General features: G+C 58.0%; 1 long non-coding RNA gene across 1 annotated transcript; it reads left to right on the plus strand.

Moving 5' to 3' along the window:
• The first annotated feature begins 6,934 nt into the window (after window positions 1–6,934).
• On the plus strand, window positions 6,935–8,716 carry LOC138099809 (uncharacterized). Its single transcript, XR_011146769.1, has 3 exons — window positions 6,935–7,383; window positions 7,585–7,804; window positions 7,912–8,716. It is a non-coding gene; the product is annotated as an uncharacterized lncRNA (long non-coding RNA).
• Window positions 8,717–14,928: the final 6,212 nt, after the last annotated feature.

Consider the following 14,928-nt stretch of genomic DNA (forward strand, 5'->3'; position numbering starts at 1 on the left):
CGCGTTCCCGTCCCCAGGCACCGCGTTCCCATCCCCAGGCACCTCGTTCCCGTCCCCAGACACCGTGTTTCTATCCCCAGGCACCGTATTCCCATCCCCAGACACCGTGTTCCCGTCCCCAGACACCGTATTCCCGTCCCCAGACACCGCGTTCCCGTCCCCAGGCACCGTGTTCCCATCCCCAGGCACCGCGTTCCCGTCCCCAGGCACTGTGTTCCCGTCCCCAGACACCGTGTTCCTATCCCCAGGCACCGTGTTCCTGTCCCCAGACACGGTGTTCCTATCCCCAGGCACCGTATTCCCGTCCCCAGACACGGTGTTCCCATCCCCAGGCACCGTGTTCCCGTCCCCAGACACGGTGTTCCCATCCCCAGGCACCGTGTTCCCATCTCCAGAGCCACATCCCCATCCCGAGGCGCTGTGTTCCAGTCTCCAGCAGTGTGTTCCCATCCTCAAGCACCAGTGTTCCTTCTCCGGAGCCACATTCCCATGGTTCCATCTCCAGAGCCATGTTGCCATCCTCAAGCACAGTGTTCCCATCCCCAGGCACTGCGTTCCCATCCCCAGACACCGTGTTCCCATCCCCAGGCACCGCGTTCCCGTCCCCAGGCACCGCGTTTCCATCTCCAGTGCCACATTCCTGTCCTCAAGCACCGTGTTCCCACCCCCAGGCACTGTGTTCCAGTCTCCAGCAGTTTGTTCCCATCTCCAGAGCCACATTCCCATCCCCAGGCACTGTGTCCCAGTCTCCAGGACCGTGTTCCCATCCTCAAGCACCATCGTTCCTTCTCCAGAGCCACATTCCCATTCCCAGGTACCATGGTTCCATCTCCAGAGCCGTGTTCCCATCCCCAGGCATTGTGTTCCAGTCCCCAGAGCCACATTCCCATCCCCAGGCACCGTGTTCCAGTCTCCAGCACTGTGTTCCCATCCGCGGGTACCACGATCCCTCCTCCAGCCCCACGCTCCCATCCCCAGGTGCTTCTGACAACTTCCTGACTCCTGATGGCGGAGCCAGCTGGGGGTCAGGCTCTTCTCCCGAGTCCAAGGCACAGGACAAGAAGAAACGGCCTCAAGCTGCTCCAGGAGAGGTTTAGATTGGAAGTCAGGAGAAATTCCTGACTGGCACAGGCACTGGCACAGCTGCCCAGGGCAGTGCTGGAGTCACCTCTCTGGGAGTGCTCAAACAACGTGTGGCTGTGGCACTTGGGGACAGGGTTTAGTGGTGACCTTGGCTGGGTTAATGGTTGGACTCGATGACCTCAGAGGGCTTTCCCAACCTCAACAATTCTCTGATTCCACGTTCCCATCCTCAGTGCCACATTCCCATCCCTAATGCCACATTCCTGTCCCCAGTGCCGTGTTCCTGTCCCCAGTGCCATGTTGTCCCAAGCGCCACATTCCTGTCCCCAGTGCCACTTTCCTGTCCCCAGTGCTGTGTTCCTGTCCCCAGTGCTGTGTTCCTGTCCCCAGTGCCACATTCCTGTCCCCAGTGCCATGTTCTTGTCCCCAGTGCCACGTTCCCATCCCCAGTGCCACTTTTCTGTACCCAATGCCATGTTCCTGTCCCCAGTGCCACTTTGCCGTCCCCAGTGCCACATTCCTGTCCCCAGTGTCACTTTCCTGTCCCCAGTGTCACTTTCCCATCCCCAGTGCCACTTTCCTGTCCCCAGTGCCGTGTTCCTGTCCCCAGTGCCACTTTCCCATCCCCAGTGCCACTTTCCCGTCCCCAGTGCCACTTCGCCGTCCCCAGTGCCACTTTTCTGTCCCCAGTGCCACTTTCTTGTCCCCAGTGCCACTTTCCCATCCCCAGTGCTACTTTCCTGTCCCCAGTGCCACTTTCCCATCCCCAGTGCCACTTCCCTGTCCCCAGTGCCACATTCCCATCCCCAGTGCCACATTCCCATCCCCAGTGCCACTTTCCTGTCCCCGGTGCCACTTTCCCATCCCCAGTGCCACTTTCCTGTCCCCAGTGCCACTCTGCTGTCCCCCTGCCGGGCCCCTGTCCCAGCCCATCCCAGGCCGTGCTGGCCCGCGGGCCAGGCTGATAAAGGCAGGGTGTTGGTCGGGCTCTGGGCTGAAGGAAGGACGAGATAACAGCGGGAACTCCCCGTCACTGCGGGGCTGGGGTGATGTTTGTCCCTCCTCTCATGTGACAGGAGCACACAGAGCCCTGGGCTCGTCCTGGCCAGCCACAGCCACGAGCTCCAGAGCCTGGAATGCTGCTGGCGTCACAGGGCCAGGACAGGGACAGCGGGGCGGTCACTGGAGGTGACCCTGGGCACAGCTGCCCTTGCAGGGGGTGCCAGAGCTGCTGGGACTCCCCACAAGGCTGGGCAAGGTCCCCACCACAACACGGGGCCACCGATGCCAGGGACCCCGCACAGGAGGAAAATTCCTGTGGGATGTGAGCACTGCTGCTGCCCCTGCAGTCAAAACTGCTGAAAAAGGAGCCAGGGAAATCTCTCTGATCCACGACCAAGGCTCCAAGTAAACAGGAACACGAGGGCTCACAGGCCAGGCCCCACCATCCCTCATTGTCCCCTCTGGCAGAGGGCCACCAGCCTGCCTTGTATGGCAGGAAATGGCTTTGTGGGCCACTGGGGGTCATTTCTGCCACTCAGCTCCAACACCAGCCTGCTTTTACCGGGAGGAGCAGAATGAGAGGGGCTCCAGCTCCAAAGGGACCAAACCCACTCTTTTTCAGAGCAGATAAGAGCTATCTCCATGTAGAAAAATTGGCTTTAATGCGTTTTTGGCACCTCTGTGACTTCTCTCGCCGAACACAGCTCGGTTTCTCCAGCCAGAGAGCTCCCAGCCAGTGGGGCACCACATCAGTTCCCCCTCCTTGGGGTGGCCCTAAGGAGACACCCCAAAACACCCGGTTCTGGGGCTGTGTGGAGTTGGGCAGAGGCGATGGAGGATGAGTTTTGGGGGCACTGAAGGAGCGGGAGAGCAGCCCAGGGCTGGAGTAAGGACAAGCTCTGACTGCCCTGCCCGGCTCAGTCACATCCCCGCGGGTCATGCGGGGAAGGGGGTTTTGAATCACGGGATTTTTTAGGTTGGAAAAGAGATTTAAGATCATCCAGTCCAACCATGAGGTCCAAGGCCAGGCTGGGCGGGGTTTGGAGCAGCCTGGGACAGTGGAAGGTGTCCCTACCCGCGGCAGGGGGTGGATGGGATGAGCTTTAAGGTCCCATCCAACCCAAACCATTCCTTGATTTGATGATCCTACAACCACCGAGCCCAGTCACAACCGGGTGGTTCGGGGTGATGCCAGGTTCCCTCTGGTCCTTTTCGGCTCCTCCAAGCCCCGCTCTTGGGGGAAAAGGCAGATCCCGAGGGGTCCCCGGGACCCCGCTCCGAGCCCCCCGCCCCGGGCAGCGCAGGCGGGAGATGCTCGGGGCGATCCCTCTCGCTGATCTGCATTTGTTTCAAGGTTCTTTCACGTCCCCTTTGAGGCTCGTTTCCTGTGCTTTGTAGCGAACAATGGCCCGTCCCCCCCGCCCGGCCGGGGTGGCTTTGTGTCCCCTCCCCTGGGCCGCGCTCCCCCGGGGGCTGAGCTTTGTGTTTGCCTTCCAAGAAAGCCCCGGCTCCGCTTCCCCCGGGCTGATTCCCGAGCTGCGCCTTGCAGCGGGTGTCTGGGAGATGCATTCGCGGGGATCTCGGTTCTCTGCAGACGAACGCGGAGCCGGTAATTCGCTGCCGTGCGGGTGACAGCGCCGGGAGCTGGACTGGAACTGCTGACAGGGGCTGAAATTCAGGTCTGCGGCTTTTCAGGCAAGCTGGAGCACGGATGCCGGGAAGAAAACCGCATTATCTGTGTGTTATACAACACAACATCATCGGCCCGGGTTTTACAGCGCCTTAACTGCTTCGGTCCCGGCCCGGTGCCTCCCCAGAGTCACTGGGGAGCCCTGGCTGTGCCACAAGGAGCTGCTCACCGCGGCTGTCCCGTCCTCAAAACAGGCACAAGGATCCCCCAGATATCCTGGTGGATGTAGATCCCCAGCAGCCAGGAGAGCTGGGGGTGCTCACCTGGAGAGGAGAAGGCTCCAGGGAGGGCTCCGAGCCCCTTGCAGGGCCTAAAGGAGCTCCAGGAGAGCTGCAGAGGGACTGGGGACAAGGCATGGAGGGACAGGACACAGGGAATGGCTTCCCAGTGCCAGAGGGCAGGGCTGGATGGGATATTGGGAAGGAATTGTTCCCTGGGAGGGTGGGCAGGCCCTGGCACAGGGTGCCCAGAGCAGCTGGGGCTGCCCCTGGATCCCTGGCAGTGTCCAAGGCCAGGCTGGACATTGGGGCTGGGAGCAGCCTGGGACAGTGGGAGGTGTCCCTGCCCACAGCATTACCTGGAATGGGATGGGCTTCAAGGTCCCTTTCAACCCAAACCATTCCATGATTCTGTGATAAGACAACTCGCTCCAGAGACCCTCAGGGCACATCAACTTCAGTGAAGATTTACAAGCCAATAGGGAATCTGCTTCTGCTATCTGGGATACCAAAAAAACCCGAAACAGTCCCCATGTGCACCCCAACCACCCCCAAAGGGGAGGCAAAAGAGGTTCATGCAGGCCCTGGTAGCCCTTAGAAGAAATCGGTAGAACTGTGGACCAGTTTGGGGTGGAAGGGACCTTAAAGATCATTTAGTGACAACCCCCAGGAGTTTTGTTTTGTTCGTTTCTCTGGTAGAAATCAGGGATCTAAAACTCTCAGGGTCCCCTGGCCCCCTCATTCTCTCCTGTATCCCATTAATCCCCCTTTCCTCCATACCCCAATCATCCTTCTGCCCCTGGGTCCCGATCTGCCCTGGGTGCTCCCTTTCCCCCGTATCCCACCCCAGGTCCTCCATCTCCTGCTGTACCTTGATCTCCTCTCCTCTCCCTGAACCCTGGGTCCCCCCTCTCCCACATACCCCAATCCCCCCTTTCACCCTCACAGTCCAATCCTCCCTGTCCTCCGATCCCCCCTATTTCCTTGCACCCCAATCTCACCTCTCTCCCCAAACCACCATCCTCCCTCTCCCTCTGTACCCCAAACTCCCCTTTCCCCCCGCAACCAAATCCCCCCTTTCTCCCTGTACCCTGATCCCCCTCTTCCCATGCACCCCGGCCCCCACTCTCCCTCTGTACCCCAATCCCTCCTCTCTCCCTGTACCCCAAACCCTTCTCTCCTCCTTTACCCCAATCCCCCCTTTCCTCCCGTACTCCAATCCTCCCTTTCCCCCATATCCCGATCCCCCCTTTCCCCCCCTTTCCCCCATATCTCGATCCCCCCTTTCCCCCATATCCCGATCCCTCCTTTCCCCCCTTTTCCCCATATCCCGATCCCCCCTTTCCCCTCTTTCCCCCATATCCCGATCCCCCCTTTCCCCCCCTTCCCCCATATCCCGATCCCCCCTTTCCCCTCTTTCCCCCATATCCCGATCCCCCCTTTCCCCCATATCCCAGTCCCCCCTTTCCCCCGTACCCCGTTCCCCTTTCCCGCTCTCCGGCTGCACCTCAGCCCCGTTACCCGCAGGGGGCAGCACCGGCACGGCCACGGGGGGGTCCGGGACGCGGTGGGGCCCGGAGGGTCCGGGGGGACCCCGGGGATGGGGCGGGGGGAGCAGGGGAACAGCAGCGCAGGAGGGGGGTGAGCACGGCTGGGGCCCGAGGTGACCCCGGGCACGGTGTCCTGGTTTGGGATAACGCGGATCCGGATAACGCGGGTTTGGGATAGTCTGGGATAACGCGGGTTTGGGATAGTCTGGGATAACGCGGGTCTGGGATAACGCGGGATTGGGATAACGCGAGTCTGGGATAGTCTGGGATAACGCGAGTCTGGGATAACGAGGGTTTGGGATAACGTGGGTCTGGGATAGTCTGGGATAACGCAGGTTTGGGATAGTCTGTGATAACGCGGGTTTGGGATAACGCGGGTCTGGGATAACGCGGGTTTGGGATAACGTGGGTCTGGGATAATCTGGGATAACGCGAGTCTGGGATAACGCGGGTTTGGGATAACGCGGCTCTGGGATAGTCTGGGATAACGCGGGTTTGGGATAACGCGGCTCTGGGATACCGTGGGTACTCCCGACCCGGCGCTGCCGATGTGGGATGTGCGACCTCCAGGAGGCTTTTCGGGATTCGGGACGAGGCGGAGGCGCCCCGAGGGTTTGGGTGGCACCAGGGTCCCTCCGGGCACTCGGCAGAAGGGTCTGAAGCGGGAGATGTTGAGTGCCACCATTAACCCAGCAATGCCGCGGTCCCCAGGGGCCACATCCACGCTGCTCGTGAGCACCTCCGGGGACGGGGACTCCGCCGCTGCCCTGGCAGCTGTGCCAGCGCCCGAACGCCCTTCCCGTGAAGGAATTTCTCCCGATTTCCAATCTAAACCTCCCCTGGCCCAGCCTGAGGCCGTTCCCTCTCCTCCTGTCCCTGTTCCCTGCCAGCAGAGCCCGACCCCCCCGGCTGCCCCCTCCTGTCAGGGACTTGTGCAGAGCCACAAGGTCCCCCCTGAGCCTCCTTTGCTCCAGGCTGAGCCCCTTTCCCAGCTCCCTCAGCCGCTCCTGGGGCTCCAGACCCTTCCCAGCTCCATTCCCTTCTCTGGAGACGCTCCAGCCCCTCAATGTCCAAGCTGTCCCCAGGACCTGAGGAGCCTCAGCAGTGCCAGCACAGGGGACAGTCACTGCCCTGGGCCTGCTGGCCACACTCCTTCTGATCCAAACCCGGTGCCAGTGGCCTTCCTGCTCCCCTGGGCACACGCCGGCTCCTGTTCAGCTGCTGCCTCTGTGCCCTGCAGTAATTAGCTCAGCTCTGCAGTAATTAGCGGTGGATTCTGGCATCCCTCTGCCGTGTAACCATGAAACAGCACCCGGCCCCTATCTCAGAGCGGATCTGGAGGCACCTGGCAGATCCCTGCCCGATCTCTCCGATAGGGAGGCTGAGCCATGCAGGGAAGGTGTTGATCCATCATCCCTGCACAGAGCCCGGGCCCAGCTGCTCCCAGGCAGTTCAGCATCACATCCATGGCCTTGGAAAGAGAAGGTGGGAATGGCTCTGGCTACAGCCCCAGGGAGAGACAGCAGGGATGTGCCTGGGGTGGGATTTGGGGAGCCAGGGCTGCCTTTGGGCGCTGTCCCCACCTCACCTGCACATGGAGTTGTCACCTCCAGCTGCCCCAGCACCTCCCAGGCTGTTTGCAAGACTTGGTAAAAATTAATTCCTGATTTTACCAGCCCTGCAATGACCCCCAGCTCAGCCAGACCAAGCAGGAACACCAGGAACAACCACGATGGCAATTCCTGCTTGGCCCTGCCGAGGGATTCAGGATCACCTGTACAGGAACCAACACCCAGAGAGGCCACAGAGAAACCCAGAGCTTACACAGGCACCGACTCAGGTGGGAAATGGACTCCAGGTGCCTCAGGCCCAAAGGTGCACCCCTGGTTAGGGTTAAATAATGCTGCATCTTCTGGGATGGCATTTCCAGGGACCCCAGGAGCACCAAAGGGCACTTCAGCCCAGGGTTACGACACATGCAAGCAAACAGGCAGGAGTCTGTGTGTAGGATCCTCAAATGTCACCACTTTGGGGTTTACAGCTCACAAATGAGGGCTTGAAGCAGCACTCGCATCCTCCTTGGAATGTCACCATGTCCTGTCCCTGCACCACTTTGCTGCCACCTCAATTGTGCTTCAAGTGCATCAGGTCTCAGCCAGCTCATGACACTTCTGCTCAGCGTGGCCATGGACAGGTGAACCCTGAGGTCTTTGCCTTCCCTGGCCTGGGCTTACACTTGTCTGGAGAATTTCTGTGAACAGGTAGGAAAAACTCAGGATTTCTCTGTTTGCTCCCACAGCGCTGCTCAGTCAGAGCTGCTCTTGCCCCTAATTCACATGGTTTGTGCTAATATCCTGTTTTTTTGCAGGAGAAACACTGGAGTGAGAGCATCCCTGGGAAAGCTGGAGCTGCTCCTCCTCACCTCCATGGTCCCAGAGCACAAGGGGCCTCTGTGCTCTGCTCCCGCCCTGCAGGGAGATCTCAGGATGCAACAATAAGATTTGGGAGCCATCCCTCTTTGGGCAAGAGTGCCACAGGGAGAGGCTCACTGTGGGTGGGATGGATCCCTCTCCCAGTTCCCATTCCAGTTTCCCAGTCTCAACAACAGGGGAGATAGGCACGGGCTTAGCTTGGAGGCCAGAGCAGCCTCCTCCTCTGTCACCAGCCTTGTGCAACCCTCTGGCCCTCTCTCCGAGGGTGTGGGAGAATCCCTGGCAGGCAGGAGCTGCTCGGGGTCCAGCCAGGCTTGGGAAACGGCTCCAGGAGCACAGGAGAGCCCCCAGGCTCCTCCTGCACCCCTTGCCAGTGTCACCCTCCCCAGTCTCCCCCATCCCAACCCCTCACACCCCTGTGTGCCTCCAGAGCTGGCATGGGGTGGCCAGATCCTCCTCAGGGCTGATTTGACAGCCCGGAGCTGTTTTGATGCCAAGCTCCATCCTGATGCAAACAGGAAGTTGAAGCAGTTGCAGCAGCCAGGGGTTATTTTGGGCCCTTCAGCTTCGCCTCGGAGTTGCCTGAAGACTCAGACTTTTGGGATTAGTTGGTTTTATTAGTTGGAGATGGGTTTTAGTCCCTGCAGGGAGAGGGAGGAATTAAAAGAAACAACGTAGTGGAGAATCAGGAAGTTATTAAATGAAGAAAGGAAATGTCTCTGCAGGCGAGGGCTGGCGAGGGCCAGGGTGGATGTTCAATAAAAGGAGTGTCCCCAAACATCTTCTCCACAGAATTTGGCCCATCAGATGCCTGGTTGCCCATCAAATTGTACCAGGGGAGGTTCACATTGGCTATTAGGAAAAATTCCTTCGTGGAAAGGGTGTTCAGACATTGGAACAGGTTGTCCTGGGAAGAGGTGGAGTTGCCGTGGCTGGAAGTGTTCAAAAACCCTGTGGATGTGGCACTTGGGGACAAGGTTTGATGGTGGCCTTGCCAGTGCTGGGGTGATGGTTGGACTTGATGGCCTTAGAGGGCTTTTCCAAGCCCAGGGATTCTGTGATTCCATGTTTGGTGATTCCCAGTGTGCCTGGGGCAGCAGCTCTGGGAGATGGGGACAAGTTTGCCAATAGATCAGCGCTGGCACAGCCCTGGAAATGGCATCAGAATCTTCCCATGGAGTGTGCACAGAGGGGGAACGTCCAGGGACACTCCTGCACCTCTGTGCCCTTCTCAGGCTTTGCCAGTTCAGGTGACAAACTCTCCCAAGAGGTTTTTCCAGTGGCTCTCCAAAGTGTCACCATGTCCCTGTTCCTGCAGTCCCTCTGTGCCCTCGGAGCACTTGCACCAAACTTCTGTTTTCAAAGGGGAGACTGTGCCAAACACCCATCTCCCTTCATTTTTGTAGGCAGACAGAGCTTGAAAGCCCCTGGGATGGGATGTTCTTCTTTGAACAGAGATGGGAAAATCCACAAGGCAGAGGGATGAGCACTGGGAACTAGCAGGGTGGGATGGGGAGGCAGCAGGGGATGCATTGGAGGGGCCTGGAGGAGGAGAACAGGGAACAACTGCTTGGGATTTCCCATTCCAGAAGTGAAGGGCTCCCAGTGCAGCCATCAGGCAGCAGGAGGGCAAGGGGGCAGTGCCAGAGGGCAGGGCTGGATGGGATCTTGGGAAGGAACTGTTCCCTGGGAGGGTGGGCAGGCCCTGGCACAGGGTGCCCAGAGCAGCTGGGGCTGCCCCTGGATCCTTGGCAGTGTCCAAGGCCAGGCTGGACACTGGGGCTTGGAGCAGCCTGGGACAGTGGGAGGTGTCCCTGCCATGGCAGGAGTGGCACTGGATGCTTTTTAGGGTCCTTTCCAACCCAAACCCTTCTGGGATTCTAAGAGGAGGTGCTTTTCCAGCCAGCACTAACTAAACAGAACATTGCTGCCGTAGAATATGACCACAAAAATAACCTTCAAATGGCTCAGATAAACATGGGCAGGACTGGCCTGTTGTGACTGGTTAAACAGGATGGCCCAGGACCTCCAGCTAAGGAAGTATTAAATCACTGACCACCAGAAGATGGGGCAGGAGGCAAAGCTGTGCTCTGCCTTCTTAGGAACTTCCTAAGGCTCCAATTCCCCTTCCTGAAGCAGAGGCAGCAGCTCCTGCTCTCTGCCCAGTGGGGAGCAGGGAGCACAGAGAGGCCGGGGGTCTCCTCGTTGAGACCTCAGAGCCAGCCCTGCATGGAAAAGTCTCTGGTTCCCAGGGCTGGTTGCAGACTCTGCTATCAAATCTCTCCCAGGACTTGCACAAACCTCCAGGGTCTCCTGCCAAAGCTTTGCGCCACTCGGGGCAGGATTGCGGCGTGGGATAACACAGCTCCCTGGCTCTGAGCTGCTGCCAAGGCCCTGCCAGCGGGGATGGGGAGCTGCAGGCTCAGCCCCAGCAAAAAGGAACTTTCTCTTCGTCCCCTTCCATTTTCACATCTCTTCAGAGTCAGCATTCAGGCAAATGTGCCATCCTGGAAGTGTTCAAGGCCAGGAGCAGCCTGGTCTCATGGAAAGTGTCCCTGCCCATGGCAGGGGGTAGAATGAGATGGGCTTTAAGGTTCCTCCAACTCAAACCCTTCCAGGAGTTTATGAAATAAAGGTGACAAGTTGCTGGGTGCAGGGGTTTGGTTTGGTGAGAGCCTCCTCCCTGCTCTGTGGCTGCTAAATCCGAAACCTCCCGGGACTCCAGGCAGCCCTGTGGCTGAGAAAGGCCTGGCTGTGCTGTGCACGGCCAAGAATGAGGTGATTCTTCTCCCTCCTGATTTAGATGTTTTTGTCTACAAGAAGGGGAGAACAGGGCAAGTCCCTGCTCAGCCCCTGCAGCTGCAGCAGCTCCCTGGGAGTTACACAAGGCAGAGCCTCTCCGCACACATCGCTGTGTTGGAGGCACATGTGACAGATGACAGTGCTGGGAGAACGTCCTTTAATTACTCCTGTTCTCGCTGTCACCATCAGCAATTATGGCATTTGCTTTAAACCTGTCAGGATTTCAAAACAAGCCCGGGGTGGTCAGATTGACAAAGCCTCCTGGGCTGCCCGGAATGGCATCCTGCCTGGAGCAGAGATCACGGGGTGCCTGGGAGATTGCTCAGTGCTGAGGGATTGGTGGGGAATCTCTCCTGGACCCCGAGACCAGCCCTGTGGGGCCTGACAAGGCTTGTGCCGTGGCCCTGTGGAGGCTGACTTGCACAAGGTGTTGCACAGAGCAGGAGTTTCAGGCACTGGAGGCTCCAAAGCCACACCTCGTGTGGGGTGCTCCTGGCTTTGCTGCTGGTGCTGGTGCTGGTTTTTGATTGCCTGGAGCCCCTGCCCTGCCTGGTGAGGAAACACTGAGATATTTCCAGGTCTGCAGATGGGAACAGGAGTGGGGACATTGCTCCTGAGGGGCTCTGAGGCAGCGATGGAGGCAAATGCTGGGCAAGGCACATCCAGCATTAGCACATCTCCTGCTGCTCTTGTTATTTCTTCCCCACCACAATTTGTTAAACAGCTTCCCAGCCAGGCAGAGGACAAATTCCTGCCCTGTGGAGCCAGGAATGAGGGGGATTATCTGACTGTTCAGCATTAGCAAGGTTCCCAGGTCACTTGCCTGCTTTTTTATACCTGGAAGCAGGAAATTGCAGTCCTGGAGCTGAAGTACCAAAAGCTGAGGCTGGCAGTGGGATGGAGCCTATCCAGGCAGCTCCGGGGCCTTTCTGGGCATGGACAGAGTGATCAGCAGGGCAATAACGAGCCAAAATGCCTCGTTTGCCTTCCTGACTCGCCCTCTGCTCGATGTGAGAACGGAGCGAAGTCATTTGTCTCCATCCACGCCAGGGCTCTGACTCACCCGTGCTGAGCTAACAGCAGTGGGAATGTGGGATGCCAGCACTCCCACCTCATCCTCCCTGCCCTGCTGCTGCTGCCCCTCTGCCCAGAGCAGCCCAAGCAGTAAATAAACACACGTGGCCCTGAACCGCAGCTGCTGCAATTGGTATTTCTTAAAAAAAAAAAAAAAATCCCTCACCAGCAGCAGTTCGGGTGGAAATCTCCATCCGAGGTGCCACAGGACAAAGGAGGTAGGACCAGCCTCGAGTGAAGCAACTGGATTCTCCCAAACTCGCCTGCCAGAGTCCCCTGTTCGCTGGTTTTGGTGGCATCAGCAGCAGAAGTGCCTGCCCAGTACGGCTCGTGGGCACACAGCCATGAAACCCTGGCAGCTGCGCCCTGAGGCTGCTGGTTCGGCTCCTGTGAAGCCCCTGCTCCATCCCCCAGCTTGGAGGAGGCTTGGGACAACCTGGGACAGAGGAAGGTGACCCTGCCCATGGCAGGGGGTGGCACTGGATGGGTTTAAGGTCCCTCCCACCCCAAACCGACCGGGATTCTGTGATTGCACTGCCTGCTCTCAGCAGTCCCAGTGAGACCCCGGTGCCCACTGCCTGCCCCAGGGGTGACAGAGCAGCACAGGAGCCGGGACGAGGCTTTCCAGGTTAAACCCTGTCCCGTGTCACAAAGCCTGGGACATTGCCTGGGATCTGGGGTCTTGCAAGAGGGCATCAGTGCCAGGGAGCAGGAAGGGACCAGCCAAGGGGACAGGACAGTCCCTGAGGAATGCCACATGTCACCGACCTTCACAGAGCTGTGCCAAGGTGTCTGGTGTGAGGAGACAGGTGCAGAGGAGGCAGCAGGGCTCAGCAAGGAGGTGAGGACTGAGGGGGAAGCTTTGAGAGAAAGAAGTTTCAAATACAGGGAGGATTGGGACCACAGAGTCCTTAAGGCTGGAAGAGACCTTTAAGATCATCCAGTCTAAAAATCAACCAGCACTGCCACAGTGTTCATCACTGACCCCTGTCCCCAAGTGCCACATCCACACTGCTTTTGAGCACCTCCGGGGTGGTGACTCCACCACTGCCCTGGGCAGCCCATTCCAATGCTTTGCAACCATTTCTGTGGGAAAAAATAAGTCTCTAATTTTTAAATCCAATCTAAACCTCCCCTGGAGCAACTTGAGGCTGTTTCCTTTTGTCCTGTCCCTGTTCCCTGCCAGCAGAGCCCGACCCCCCCCAGCTGCCCCCTCCTGTCAGGGACTTGTGCAGAGCCACAAGATCCCCCCTGAGCCTCCTTTGCTCCAGGCTGAGCCCCTTTCCCAGCTCCCTCAGCCTTTCCTGGTGCTCCAGCCCCTTCCTCAGCTCTGCTCCCATCCCTGGCTCTAGCCCTTCACTGTCCTTCTGGTCACGAGGAGCCCAAATCTGCCCCCAGCACTGGAGTTGGGGCCTCAGCAGTGCCCAGCACTGGGGGGGGGGGTGTCTCTGTGTTACTCCCACATGAAGCCCAGAAGCTTCACCCTGTGCTCCCTGGGCACCCTCCTGTCCCCAGCCCAGCCCCATGTCAGCATCCCCAGCATGCCCAGCCTCCCAGGCCCTGCTGACCACAGGCAGGAGGATGTAAACACCAGCAGGAGCTGGGAAGGAGGACTCAGCAGGAAACCAAGCTCTCTTTATGACCTACTTATGGGTGAATCAGAGCAGATGCAGACCCGTGACACCCTCCCCAGTTATGTCCCCGCTGTGTGGCACAGGATGTATCAGGGATGCTTGGACACTTGGCTCACCCCAAGGATGCTGGAGGTTTTGGGGTGGGAAAACTCATTCTTTTCGAATGTTCACACAGACCAGGCATCACCTGTGTGGGTTCTTCTTCCCAAATCCATCTCTGCCACCTTCCCTGCCTCTCTTCCCTCCGGGATGGGCAAGTCACCGCTTGCTTCTCTGAGATTCCCTGTGGAACTGGGGAGCTCCTTCCAGCCTGGGAGCTCGGTGTCCTGCTTGCAGAGTACACTGGACTCCCCAGGATGTACCTTTGAAGGCCCTTCAAATAAATATCCACCTTTATTCCCTTATTCTTGTCTAGTCTTTGTTTTTAGGTGGCCTCTCAAGACATCAAGAGTTCAAAGTGAATAAAAAGCAAATCCACCCCCAACTCCCTCACCATCCAGGGGTGGGAGCAGCTCTCTGGCATCCCCTCAGATCCTCTGCTCCAGGTCTGTCCTAGAAGGATCCCCAGCCTGGATTTAGTGCCACGTAACGGAGGCTCCACCATGGTGCAACATCAGCTTCAGTGGTTAATTACCCTCATTTCCAAATCCGGGTGGATTTGTGGGGCTTTTGTAAGCCCTGGCACAGCCCAGATCTCCCAAGGATGCTCCTTTTCATAGGAGTAGCAAAATAAATGGCTGAGCTTCCCAAAGAGCTTCTCCCCATGGCAAAGGCTGCTGTGTGATCCCTACTCTTCAGGAAGCGCAGGGACAGGGACATGGACACGGACAGGGACACCTTGGAGCTTGGTCTCACCCTGCCTGTGGTGTCTCTCCTGCTCCACCAGGAAGCACTGGCCAAATAATAAGTTTCATGTTTAAGAAAACAACAATTTCTCTGAACTCTACACGGAGGGAAAAAATGTTGTTTTGGGGGGAAAAGTTTAATTGCTGCCAAATTTCTTGAACGCCTGAATGAGGTCCAGGAGGAAAATATTTGCGAAGCAGTCACCCAAAGGTGTCCTGTTCAGAAAGTTCTTTAACTAAATAATAAAAAAAAGAAAGGCTAGAAGGAGTGAGATTTGATAACAACATTCTTTTTGATAATAAAACATTGGGAAAAAGTTGAGAAGTGGCTTGAATTTAAATCCTGAAAGAGGCAGCATCACCTTGCTCCGCACTTTTTGGTGAAAATCATTGTGTTGGGTGTTCTCCAAGTGCAAGGGAGTTTGTGTGGATGTTCCCTCCCCTGGGAGAAGCAGGGCCAGGGCCAGGACCAGGTGCGTGCGCCTGCGCGGAGAACCTGCCCGGGGGCACACCGATGATTTCAGGCTGCATTTCCACCCCGCTCTTCCAACCCTTCCAGCTCACACTTCCCTGCCCTGCCTCCTTGCCCCTGCCCATC

The sequence above is a fragment of the Aphelocoma coerulescens genome, chromosome 28 (genome assembly GCF_041296385.1).
Source record: "Aphelocoma coerulescens isolate FSJ_1873_10779 chromosome 28, UR_Acoe_1.0, whole genome shotgun sequence".
Taxonomy (NCBI): Eukaryota; Metazoa; Chordata; class Aves; order Passeriformes; family Corvidae; genus Aphelocoma; species Aphelocoma coerulescens.